At 47.8% G+C, this 10341-nt stretch overlaps 1 protein-coding gene across 3 annotated transcripts in view; it reads left to right on the top strand.

Moving 5' to 3' along the window:
- Window positions 1-5578: 5578 nt before the first annotated feature.
- Window positions 5579-10341, top strand: part of TCF20 (transcription factor 20) — a 128815-nt gene continuing 124052 nt past the window's right edge. For 2 of the 3 annotated variants that reach the window (XM_063322566.1, XM_063322570.1), the window contains exon 1: window positions 5579-5980. The gene's annotated coding sequence lies outside the window, so the exon portion shown is untranslated. The remainder of the gene's footprint in view (window positions 5981-10341) is intronic. The other variant, XM_063322564.1, reaches the window with a different exon arrangement.

The raw sequence follows: 10341 nt of genomic DNA, 5'->3' as shown, positions 1-10341 counted from the left end.
CTGTACGCTTTCAGACTCATTCAGGTCAAGGCAGGGTGTGAATCTGAAGTACAGCAGCTCTTCTGGCATGGCCCTCTGTACAGACCAGCCCTTTGCTATGGAACATGCAAAACGCAGATGGGGATTTTAAAGAAACCAGTTTAATAGAAGGAGCTGTAACTCCTGTTCTTCTCCTCCCCAAAAGATTTAAAATAATCTTGCTGTCCATAAAAATCAGGTTAGCTATTTTGGGTTCTTGCAGAGCTAAAATGAATGCAGCATCTCTCACTTCCAGGCATGATAAGTCACTAGATATCAATTCTTAATTGCTTGATTAATCTTGAATTTTCAGAGCTGACAGTGCCTGTCCTAGCACTTAGACAAGAGTTACGTTTAAAAGAAAGGAGAAAACACTTCCTTTTTCTTTTTTTTTTCTTTTTTTTTCCTTTAAATATAACCTACAAGGTAAGAGCATGAAATTACAGGGAAGTTTGTAACATATGATGTCCTGAGAAAGATGGGTCATTAGGCAGAGTGCAAATGAAACAGTCAGAGGTTCATGATAAACTAGGGGGGGGTGATGAATTAATTTTAGCTTATGCTTCAGCAATTCATTACAAGACTATCTCAAACCCAAACGTTAGTACACTTATATTTGCTGTATGCTCGTGCGCATTAGGCCACGTTTTTCATTTAAATAAATAAGCAGAAAGCTTTCCTTCATGAAGATCATGACATTTCTATGTAGAAAAAGGCCATTTAAGGTCAACAGTTATGGGGGACTATACCTTTGTGTGCTTTGTGTATGGTTCGTCTGATGATTATCACTCTGCATGCTCCCTAAGGGGTGTTGTTAAAAAAATATAGACCAAATAAAACATTCAAACCCCTCATAGAACATTTATAAAATTGTTTGGGCTTTTTTTTCCTTTTTTTCCCCAGCAATGTGTGTGTGGCACATCAGGATGAGCTGCAACATGGTATATCAGCCCTTGCTTGGGAGAAACATATTGTACTGCCAGGTCTTTTCCATAGGACAGGCAAGGCCAGAATATATGGTGGCACAGTGTGATGTAAAGGTGTTATGGGTACATGTTCAAGTTGTCTTTCCTACGTTAGAAAAAGGGCTTACCTTGATCTCATCCCTCTAACTAAGGAATAATAAAGCCTCTGATTTTTTTCATTCCAATTAACTGCTCTAACTGGATGCCACAGACTTGCTGGGAGAGGTAAGTGCTGTCCAGGACAGCTACTCCAAGATCTGTGTAATCCAAGGGAACATTATGGTGACTATTAAAACACAGGAGTGCCATCATCGCTGTTCTTACCAGGTGATGAGCCAGTGACCTCTCAAAAACATCCCAGTGGTAAAAGGGAAAAATTCTGACAATATATACCCACCCACCCACCCTCAACCCCTCTGAGTACAGCACTCCCTCCATGGTTACCTGCTGGAACTAAGCACAGTTGTTTTGGTCTACAAGTGTCTCCAGCAATGGTGTAGAAAAGGGAAAGTTTCCACCATGTACTGGGCTGAGACCTATTGCTCTGCAGATGTCCCTGTTAGTGGGCAATTAAACAGTCCCAAAAGCATATTGTCCTCATCTAGTCCCTTCCTGCAGTCAGGGTTTCTTAAGTGGTTTCTTGTGTGCTTTGCTCCATCCAGTTTTGAGTGAATCAGATGATGGGAACTCCTCTGGGATGCCGTCTTGCAGTCATGTAGATTAATGTTTCCTTTGCTTAATTTAATTTACATTTATACCATTTATACTCCCTCAGACAACCCTAAACAGTCTTTCTCGCTCCCTGGTGCTTCTGCACCCCTGAAGTTCTCATATGCAATTCCCGTGATGCTCTTCACAGTTGTTATTTGGCCAACCTACACAAGCTGTAAGCCCTTCCAGCTTTTTTATCATTTTATGTTCCTCTTTTTTTTTTTTTTATTTCCCTCCAAGTTGTTGACATCTAGCTAGCACTGAGTTGTCCAGAACTAAACATGTCTTCAAACTGCGGTCTCACCGCTATATTAAAAAATAGGACTACTGCCTATATCTCTGAGAAGAGGTCTCTGCCTTTACAACCCCAAATTAAATTAACTGCATGATTTTTGCTGCCATATCACATTGCAAAAACATATTAAATCTGCTGTCTGCTGTCTCCCTGAGGTCTTCTGGTATTTCTGCTTTCAGTGCTTGAGCACAGATGATTCCTCTCTTCACCTCCGTTTCTGTCTTTCAGTAGCTTGTATGTTGTACCTACTGCCTTTTTAGACACATGGGATCATTCAGGGTTCCTCTTTGAGGAACAGCAGTGTGATTCCTTACACAAAAGCAAATTATCTCTATTTTTTAGTCTGTCTCCACCATTTCCCCTCCAAGCTGTCCTATGATAATCTGCCTCAGTGCAATTGAAAGGCATGCTACTCTTTTTGGTTTCCAGATTTTCCTATTTATAACTACATAGAGCGCTGGCCTGTATGTTAATAATCTGCAACAATCTGTTTGAACGTCACATACTGAGGATCACGGGTTGAAACTCTTTTGCTGGAGAAAGGGAAATGCTGTTCCTTCCTTAGGAAGTTTCTGTCCCAAATGTCGAGAATATGGATTAGCTTTTTTTCGGTGGGGAATGACATATTAAAATGTTCCTTTGTGCAGGAGACATCTTTCTAGGGGTGGCTGGCTCAACACTCTGAAATTAACTTCCCTGGGAAATAAGGTCTATCACAGAAATTGCCATTGTCCTCATTTTCTCCGGTATAAACGTAGAGCAATGTGAATAGAGGAAATTAAAAAAAAAAAAAAACAACAACAAACTTATGAAACCAAAACACTTTGCTCCATGTATCATATTCTTCCTGGGGAGAGAACAAGAAAAAGAAAAACAAACGCTCCATGTGACAGATGTTAGTCAGATCAGCTAATGCAGTCCTAGAAGGTACTTGGATATTACATTTATGAAAACAGTGCAAAAATCGATACAGAAGGGAATACATTTTATCATATTCTATTTCACAGATAAGAGAATCTGGAAGAATCGGTTAAAGCAGGCAAGACATTAAAAGTAAAAGTGGTGGTGTAGCTGTGATGGTCTAAAGATCCTAGGGAAGCAAGGGTTGTGGTGAAAGGTAATATCTTTTATTAGATCAACTGATAGAGCTGAAAAAAGCAAACAAGCTTTTGGGCTCAGGGTCTCTTTATCAGATCTGACAGAAAGCAGCAATATTCAAGCTAACTACAGGTTAGATGCAATTGCTCCTAGTTTAATCTAATTATATTAATCCATTTGACCACTTCAGGAAAAAAAAAAGGAGCACCTATGGAGCGGAAAGGGGTGTGAGCAGAAGTGACTGACAGGTTTCTGGTTCTCTGCTGGACCACTAGCGAAACAGGGTTGTTTGTGCTGGTGACAAAGGGAGAAGTCAGCAGGGAGGCTGGAATGGGCGAGGAAGGCAATGTTTCCATTAAATCCAAGAGCTTTAGTATCTAGGGATTCTAAATTTTAATTCTGAGCTTTATCTTTTGGGAACATTTTGTAGGTCTCCTTTGGGATAAGGATTGAGGGGTTCGAGTTGTTGCTGTCTGACAAATACTCTCCTAATGATGGGTACATGTTTCTGTCCTTTATTGGCTGGCTGTAACGCACTCGTTCTAAGACAGCAATTATTTAGTTTCATTCACGTGGTTTCTGTGGGGGTATCTCGTGTGCTGGATGAAGCGATGAACTGTAGAGATTTGGGACAAGTACATGCAGGAACAAAGAATTTCGGCGGTTTTGCTGTGGGAGGAAGGGCATTGATTATGCTGTCTGTGGAGCGGTACTGGCGTATTTCACGTTTGATGCTCTGGCGGTATCTGGTTCTATTTCATGTGTTTTCATCTGCGGATTTGCTTCCTGTAATGAGCTGGGAAAGGGAGAGCCTGAAGGTTAGGACAAGAGGCACTGGGAAAAAAATCTTTCAGAGACAGTAATTTAAAAGATTATTTTATGTGTGTATTTTAGCATGGAATATTATCGCTATCAGGGGCACGTGATTGCAGGAGGGAATGCTACAGTAGAGACTCTAAAATAAAAAGCAGAAAAACAAATTTGCAGAGCTAATGTGGTCAGAGACTTTGCCAGTCCTTGTTAATTTTGGTTGCACTAGACAAACACCAAATAAACCTTATTCCCTTGAAAAGTGATTTTCTAAAATTGCTGTTGTTGCTGTTGTATCTTTATTGCAGTAAATTCGTATCTGTTTTGCTGGAAGAGTGACCTTGCTGGATAAAGCAGATCACCACTGTTCCCCTCAGAGCAGGTGCAACAATATCTGCAGGGCTGGCTGAATCTCACAGCTTCTTCGTGCGTTTTGGATGGCTGCAGGTCTTATTGCATCCGCTTTATAGAGGAAGTTTTATGGTCTGTAGGTTCTCATGTATGTGCTAGCTTGCAGGGTGCCATTTTTTAATGTCAATTGTGGTGTCTAGAAAGCTGATGCCAGTGTAGGAGCAATCTTGGGACTGACCAGAGCAGCAGGGAAGCTGCTCATTGAATTTGCGGTTGTATTTGATGAAGGAGTCTGAGGTTTTCTGAGCTGTCCGCATTTCTGATAGAAATGTCATCTATGTTTCCTATATACAACCTGGCTTGGTGGTGTAATGTTTTTCAGACTTGGCTCATGAAGAAAAATGGCATATTGGGGCATTAAGGAGCTGCAGAAAGGTGATCTCTCTCTACACCCCACTTACAGCTTGGCAAACAAAAGGAGATGACTAAATGCTGTCTGAAGAAGAGCTGGATGCTTGCTGCATGATGTAGCAGATACGAAAATTTCACATGGTTCAAAAAAAAATAGACTGAGTGGACTGAAGAAAAACCCTTTGGAAGCTGTCAAATACGAAGACCTCAGTTGTGGGTTGAGAAGTGCCTGACCACAGGATCACCAGGTCGTGGGGGATTCTTCTGGGGCAGTGTTGCCATCCGCTTGTTGCAGCTGACAGTCTGTCTTGGGGTTTGCCTGTTCAGCACTCTCGGAGCAGGATGCTGATCTGACTCAGTACTGCTATTTCTCTTATCTCTTCTAGAGAAAACGAGGGGTTTTCCTCTCTTTTTATTGCGAGCCCCAACTAGAACGCACATAATTACGTTTTTATTTACTTTCCAGACTGCTGCGGCAGGCCCAGGCCTATGCATCAGTGCCTGAAGCGCAGCAACAGCAGCCTCACGAGGGGAACAAACCCACTGTTCAGGGGTCCGTTTTACCCACTCCTACCCCAGGCTAAAGGAGGCCGGCGAAGCCCCTGCCTACTTGGCTCCCCTGCGGCCCCCGCAACACCCTCACTACCCGTGAGGCGGCCAGCGGCCTTTCCTCTAGGAGAGCCGGCGCCCGCCCCGAGGCCCACCGCGGCTCCCTTTCCCCCGCCGCAGCGGGGCCTGCCGGGCCAGGGCAGAGGCCGATCCCACCGAGGCCTCAGGGGAGGGCGGGCTAGCGGCGCCGCCTCCTCTCAGGAAACGCGGGCGAGAGCGTGAACCTGGTGGGGGGGGGACACGACAAACGACGGGTCGCAGGGGCCCGGGGCAGTGCCCTCCCCCGCCGCCTCCCCCTCAAGGCAGCGCTGTGAGATGCCAGAGCCCTCCTCCTCCTCCGCGCCCGGCCCTGCCGAGGGAGCCCGCCCCGCCGGCGGCTCCTCCTCCTCCCCCGCCGCCGCCGCCGCCGCTCTGCCAGCAGCCAGTCGGGCCTGAGACCCGCGCCCGGCTGCGGGGCCTGCCCTGTGCGCCGGTGGAGGGCGGGCAGGGGCGAGGGGAAGGAAAAAAAACCCACCCTAAACCCAGCAAGGAGAAGCCCCCGGAGACCGACCCCCCTCCGCGTCACATGAGCTGACAGGATCCGTACCCGCTCCCCTCCGCGCAACAAAGAATCGGGAGCCCCCTCTGCCCGCCGCGGGACGGGACGGGACGGGGCGGGGCGGGACGGGACGGGACGGGGCTGCCATGGGACCCTGAGGGCCGGCCCCCACAGGTAAGCGGCGGCCGTTACGGCGGTTGCCCGCCCGCCCGCCTCACCTTGCGCGCGAGGGCGCCCCCCCCTCCTCGCGGGGCCCGGCACCCCACAACCCACCTTCTCCTCTCCCCCCCCATATTTGTTTTGGGGTGACTTTTTTAATCTCTTGGATTTTGTGTGTGTGTGCGCGGTGGGTTTTTTTTTGGGGGGGGGGTTATTTGTTTTTAAGCGGGCCGTAACACGAGCTCTCCCCGCGGCCCCCTTCCCCACCCACGGGGAACGGGGCGCTGCGGGTGGGAGACCCGCCGCCCTCGCCTTCCTCAGCCGCCTTCCCCGCGTGTGAGGGACGGCGCGGGGGGGAAGCGCTGATGCTTCCCGCAGGCCGCCCCTCGCCTGGGTTTCTGTCCGTCTGTCTGTCTGCAGCCGCCGTTGATCTCCCGTCCCTTCATATTCTTTTCTTTTTATGGCGAACAAACGGTTAACGCCGCGCGGTTTTGTGCATTCCCTCCTTCCCCTCCCTTCGCCCATCTCCTTCCCCCCCCTTATAGACCAAGACGTCGTGACCTTTCTGGCTGTTAATAAGAATATTATTAAGGTGATTATTATTTTTGTGAAAAGCACCATCCCGCTTACGAGCAGCCTTTCCCAAAGCTGGATTACTGCTGGCGGTGGTAGCCGGCCCCTCGCCCACCCGGGACTTGCCCACCGGGACCATGACTGGAAGTTGTTGACAGCATATGTACCACAGGCTCCTCGAGCGAGCGGCCTCGCAGCCACCCAGGGTTATGGCTGGAAACTCCCGGTGGGAGCCCAGGCAGTGGCGTGGCGGGACCCGCTGCCAGGTGAAAAATACCCCAGTGAGGCTGGCATCCCAAGCCGCTTCTTGTTTGGGACGCGCTCGGCCCTGGTTTTCCTGGGAGTGTGGTGCTGGGAGAAGTGTCAGAGATGGTAGAGGTCAGGAGAAGTTTGTGAGTAGGAGAAGGGGGTACTAGGAAGGTGGGCTGGGGGCGCAGGAGGGGCTTGCGGGGAGTGGGGTGGCATGAGAACAGGCTGGAGGCCGGGGAAGAGTGGGCAAGGGGAGAGAGCACAAGTGATGGAAACAGGGGGCTCGGCCCCACGAGTGCTCTCCCCTCTTTGTGTGTACGGCGTGGTATGATGCTGCTGAAGCGAATGGTTTGATGTGTGTTTGTGGGTGGGTTTTTTTTTGCCTTTTTTTTTTTTTTTTTTTTAGATTTTATTTTTGGCCTGCAACCATTTCTGCTGTGATACGAAAATAACCTGCTCCTGGGCACAACTAGCATCTTCCTTCATACACCAAGCAGCTGCCTGGCTTGAGTCTTAACGCAGGCGCCCGTTAACACTGGCTCTGTCCAACTGGGAGTGTCCCTGGGAAGGAGTTGTCTTCCCCTGTGTGGTTATCTTGGCTTAGTGGGGACGGAGAAGAAACCACAGTTCCCTTTCAGAGGAAGGCGCTGGGCCGGCCTCGGTAATCGTGTTAAATCTCTTCTTTTAAGTCAAAATTAAAAATAAGTAACGCTACAAAGTGAGGAGGAGCAACAAGCCACCCAGTGCCCTCTGGGTACCTGATGCCTGTGAAGGCAGAAGCAGCCCTGGCGAAGCCATTTGTGTTCAGGTGGTGGGGAACGACTGTGGTTCAAGCAGCAGAAAAACGATGGCACACCAGGGAAGGCTGTGGGGAGAGGGGAAGCTGAGGGTGTGTAGCACCTTCCAGTGCAGCTAATGTGTCCTGAGATGTTTCACATCTCTTGCTACAGACTTTGGAAAAGGCGAGGAGGTTGGGCAAATACCACCGTCAGCCTCAACTGTTTAAAGGCTATGAGTTAGCCTGCGCAGGCTGCCCCCACCCCAACATTTTTAAGGAGTGACATTGGGGTCCTTGTTGGCATCCTCAGGGTGAACCAGATTTGCAAGTTTATGTATATCGTCATGCAGACTTGGACCTGGAGTTTATTTTTAATGAAAGCCGGGGATTTTATGTAGTGTGACTTCAGTTAAAGCAGCAAATGCTACAGAATATGGGGCAAAACCATGAAGGCAGGCAATGCTGATTTTAATTGCTCATTTTTCCCCAACCGCTTCTTTTTCTAAGATTTCTGTCCTGACTCCTCCCCTCCCTTTGTGGGGTGTTTCTTGGTCGTGGTGGGGAACAGAAGAGAACTTGTCAATAGCCAGCTCAAATTCTGCTGATTAGTGCTGAAAATATGACTGATTTTTAATGTAGCTGGCTGTGTCATGAGGTCCTGGACTGGGACCCTGACAGTTTGTTTCATGTGGGTCATTAGCCGCAATGGAAGACTAATGACTGTGGCTGACAACTTGTGTCTTCACAAAATAGGAGAAAAGGTTGGCTTTTCCCCTGGAGTGGACAGGAGGTTTGGAGTGAAAGTTAGTCTGTCTGTCCCTTCCCTTCAAAAAAATGTACAGCACATTTTTGAAACTGAGTCATCAGGTACAATTTATTTCAAGTATTTTTAAGCTATTATGAATTTGATGCACTTTGGCCACATGCTTACTGGAAATTTTAAGACAGTCTTGCTCAGATTTGCCCTGGCTGGGCTCAGAAAGGTGATGAGGGAGTTTCCTTGCTGGGGCCCTTTCGGATCCACGCAGAGCACAAGTGTCTTAAAAGAATCGGGGCAGCCACTGTACAATACCCGCTCTGCAGAGGTGGTATAGGAGCAACATAAACTATCCAGCCCCATCTTTCTGGCCAGCCTTTGCTGATGGGGGTGAGCTGGTAGCTGTTGTGGCTGGAACCAGGAAGAGGTGGAATATTTTGATGCCCTGTGCTGTTTGGACTAACTGGGAAGGGAGGGTGCGAGGCTTTTGTCTGTCAGCCAAGCCTGTGCCGAAGGCCGTGCTGCCTCCCCCTGACAGACCAGCGTTACCTTTTGACTCTCTCTGAGCTGTGCTTCTTGAGAGGTGCAGCACGGGGTCAGGTACGTGGTGTGCCGGGGGCAAATCCCCCCCCTCAAGTCACTTTGTCATGGAAGTCATAACAGGGATGTACAGGAATGAATCTTCACGAATTATTATTAGTGTCTGCTGACCTGGCCGGGATTGTGTAATGACACTGAGTAAGAGATAAAAGGTTTTATATCCCATAAACTTCTTCTCGCTTCAGGGTGAACCGCCAGGCTTTTGGAAACCTGTGAGTTTGATGGCTCTCTGGTAACTGCAAATGGATGCAAACATTAATAACTTTAAATGATTCCTTAAAAATAAGAATAGACACAGACTATAGGCAGGAAAGTGAAAGAAGAGCTAATTGCTATTTTTTTGGGGTGTATTTTTAAAATCACATTTAATCCTGCATATATGATTCTGCGAGTGACCCAGCAACTCCAGCAGTTTATTCATTTATTTAAAACAGCTTTGTAGTTCACCTTGAAAACCACTTCCTGCCATATGGTTGTATTATTTCCCTATGCCACGTTTTTTGCTAATTATCAAGACCATTTGCTTTAAAATAGGTGTTTTTAATTTCACAGCCTTGTCTGCCTCTCCTGCTTGATCCTGCCCTGGAGTCAAGAGGCTGTGTCTGTTCATTCTCCATGGCAACAGGCTGTGATTTACTTATTTCAATTTAATTAAAAAGCAGCTATCAAATTCTAGGCATCTTATATGTTCCTTATATTAGAAAAATATCAGTGGATCAGTCTCCACAGCAGATCTGCCAACCTCAAAAATAAAATTCTCAGCCTGAGCCACTGGTTTCTTTCCCAATCTGTCCCCCTTGGAAGAGTTTAGGAGAGGGAGGGGTGCTGTGGCCTGTCCTCAGGTGGAGCAGATGAGGGCTGCTGGACTGGGGTTGTGGGTAGGAGGCAAGTTCTGGACTCCTGTGGCGTTGCTGATAACACTGGGGTATCAGTTCAAACCGCAGGACTACCTGTTCAAGCCCGTTAGTTCACCTCTCTCCGCCTGCTGTTGTGCAGCTGTTGGGAGGTTTTGGGGCTTGATGGGTTGGGACAAACACCCCAGACCTTGCCTGTAAAGGGGAGCATGGGTTGCATGCCCTGTACGTGGACTGCCACTTGTGGGGCAGGCGCTTTCTGCAGCAGCTACATCTGCTGAGCCATTTTTGGGGCTAGTGCGAGGTTGTGATGCCGTTGCAGGCTTGGGTGAAAAGGGTACAAGTATCAGTGGGCACAAACATCTGTACTTGCTGCAGTGGAAATGCAGAAAATGGCAGTTCTGCTAGAAGTGTTATGGTGTTTATCAGCTCTCCTCATGTGAGAGATTTTACAAGTCAAAATCCTTTGTGTTGTGTTTGGTTTTTTGGTCCATCTTGAAGCCTATCTGTTTTCCGATGTGTGCATGATACGGCTTTTGGTTTTAAGCTAGTCACAGTGCAGAAG

Source organism: Chroicocephalus ridibundus, chromosome 1, assembly GCF_963924245.1.
Source record: "Chroicocephalus ridibundus chromosome 1, bChrRid1.1, whole genome shotgun sequence".
Lineage (NCBI taxonomy): Eukaryota > Metazoa > Chordata > Aves > Charadriiformes > Laridae > Chroicocephalus > Chroicocephalus ridibundus.
This window is presented reverse-complemented; position numbering and strand designations above follow the sequence as displayed.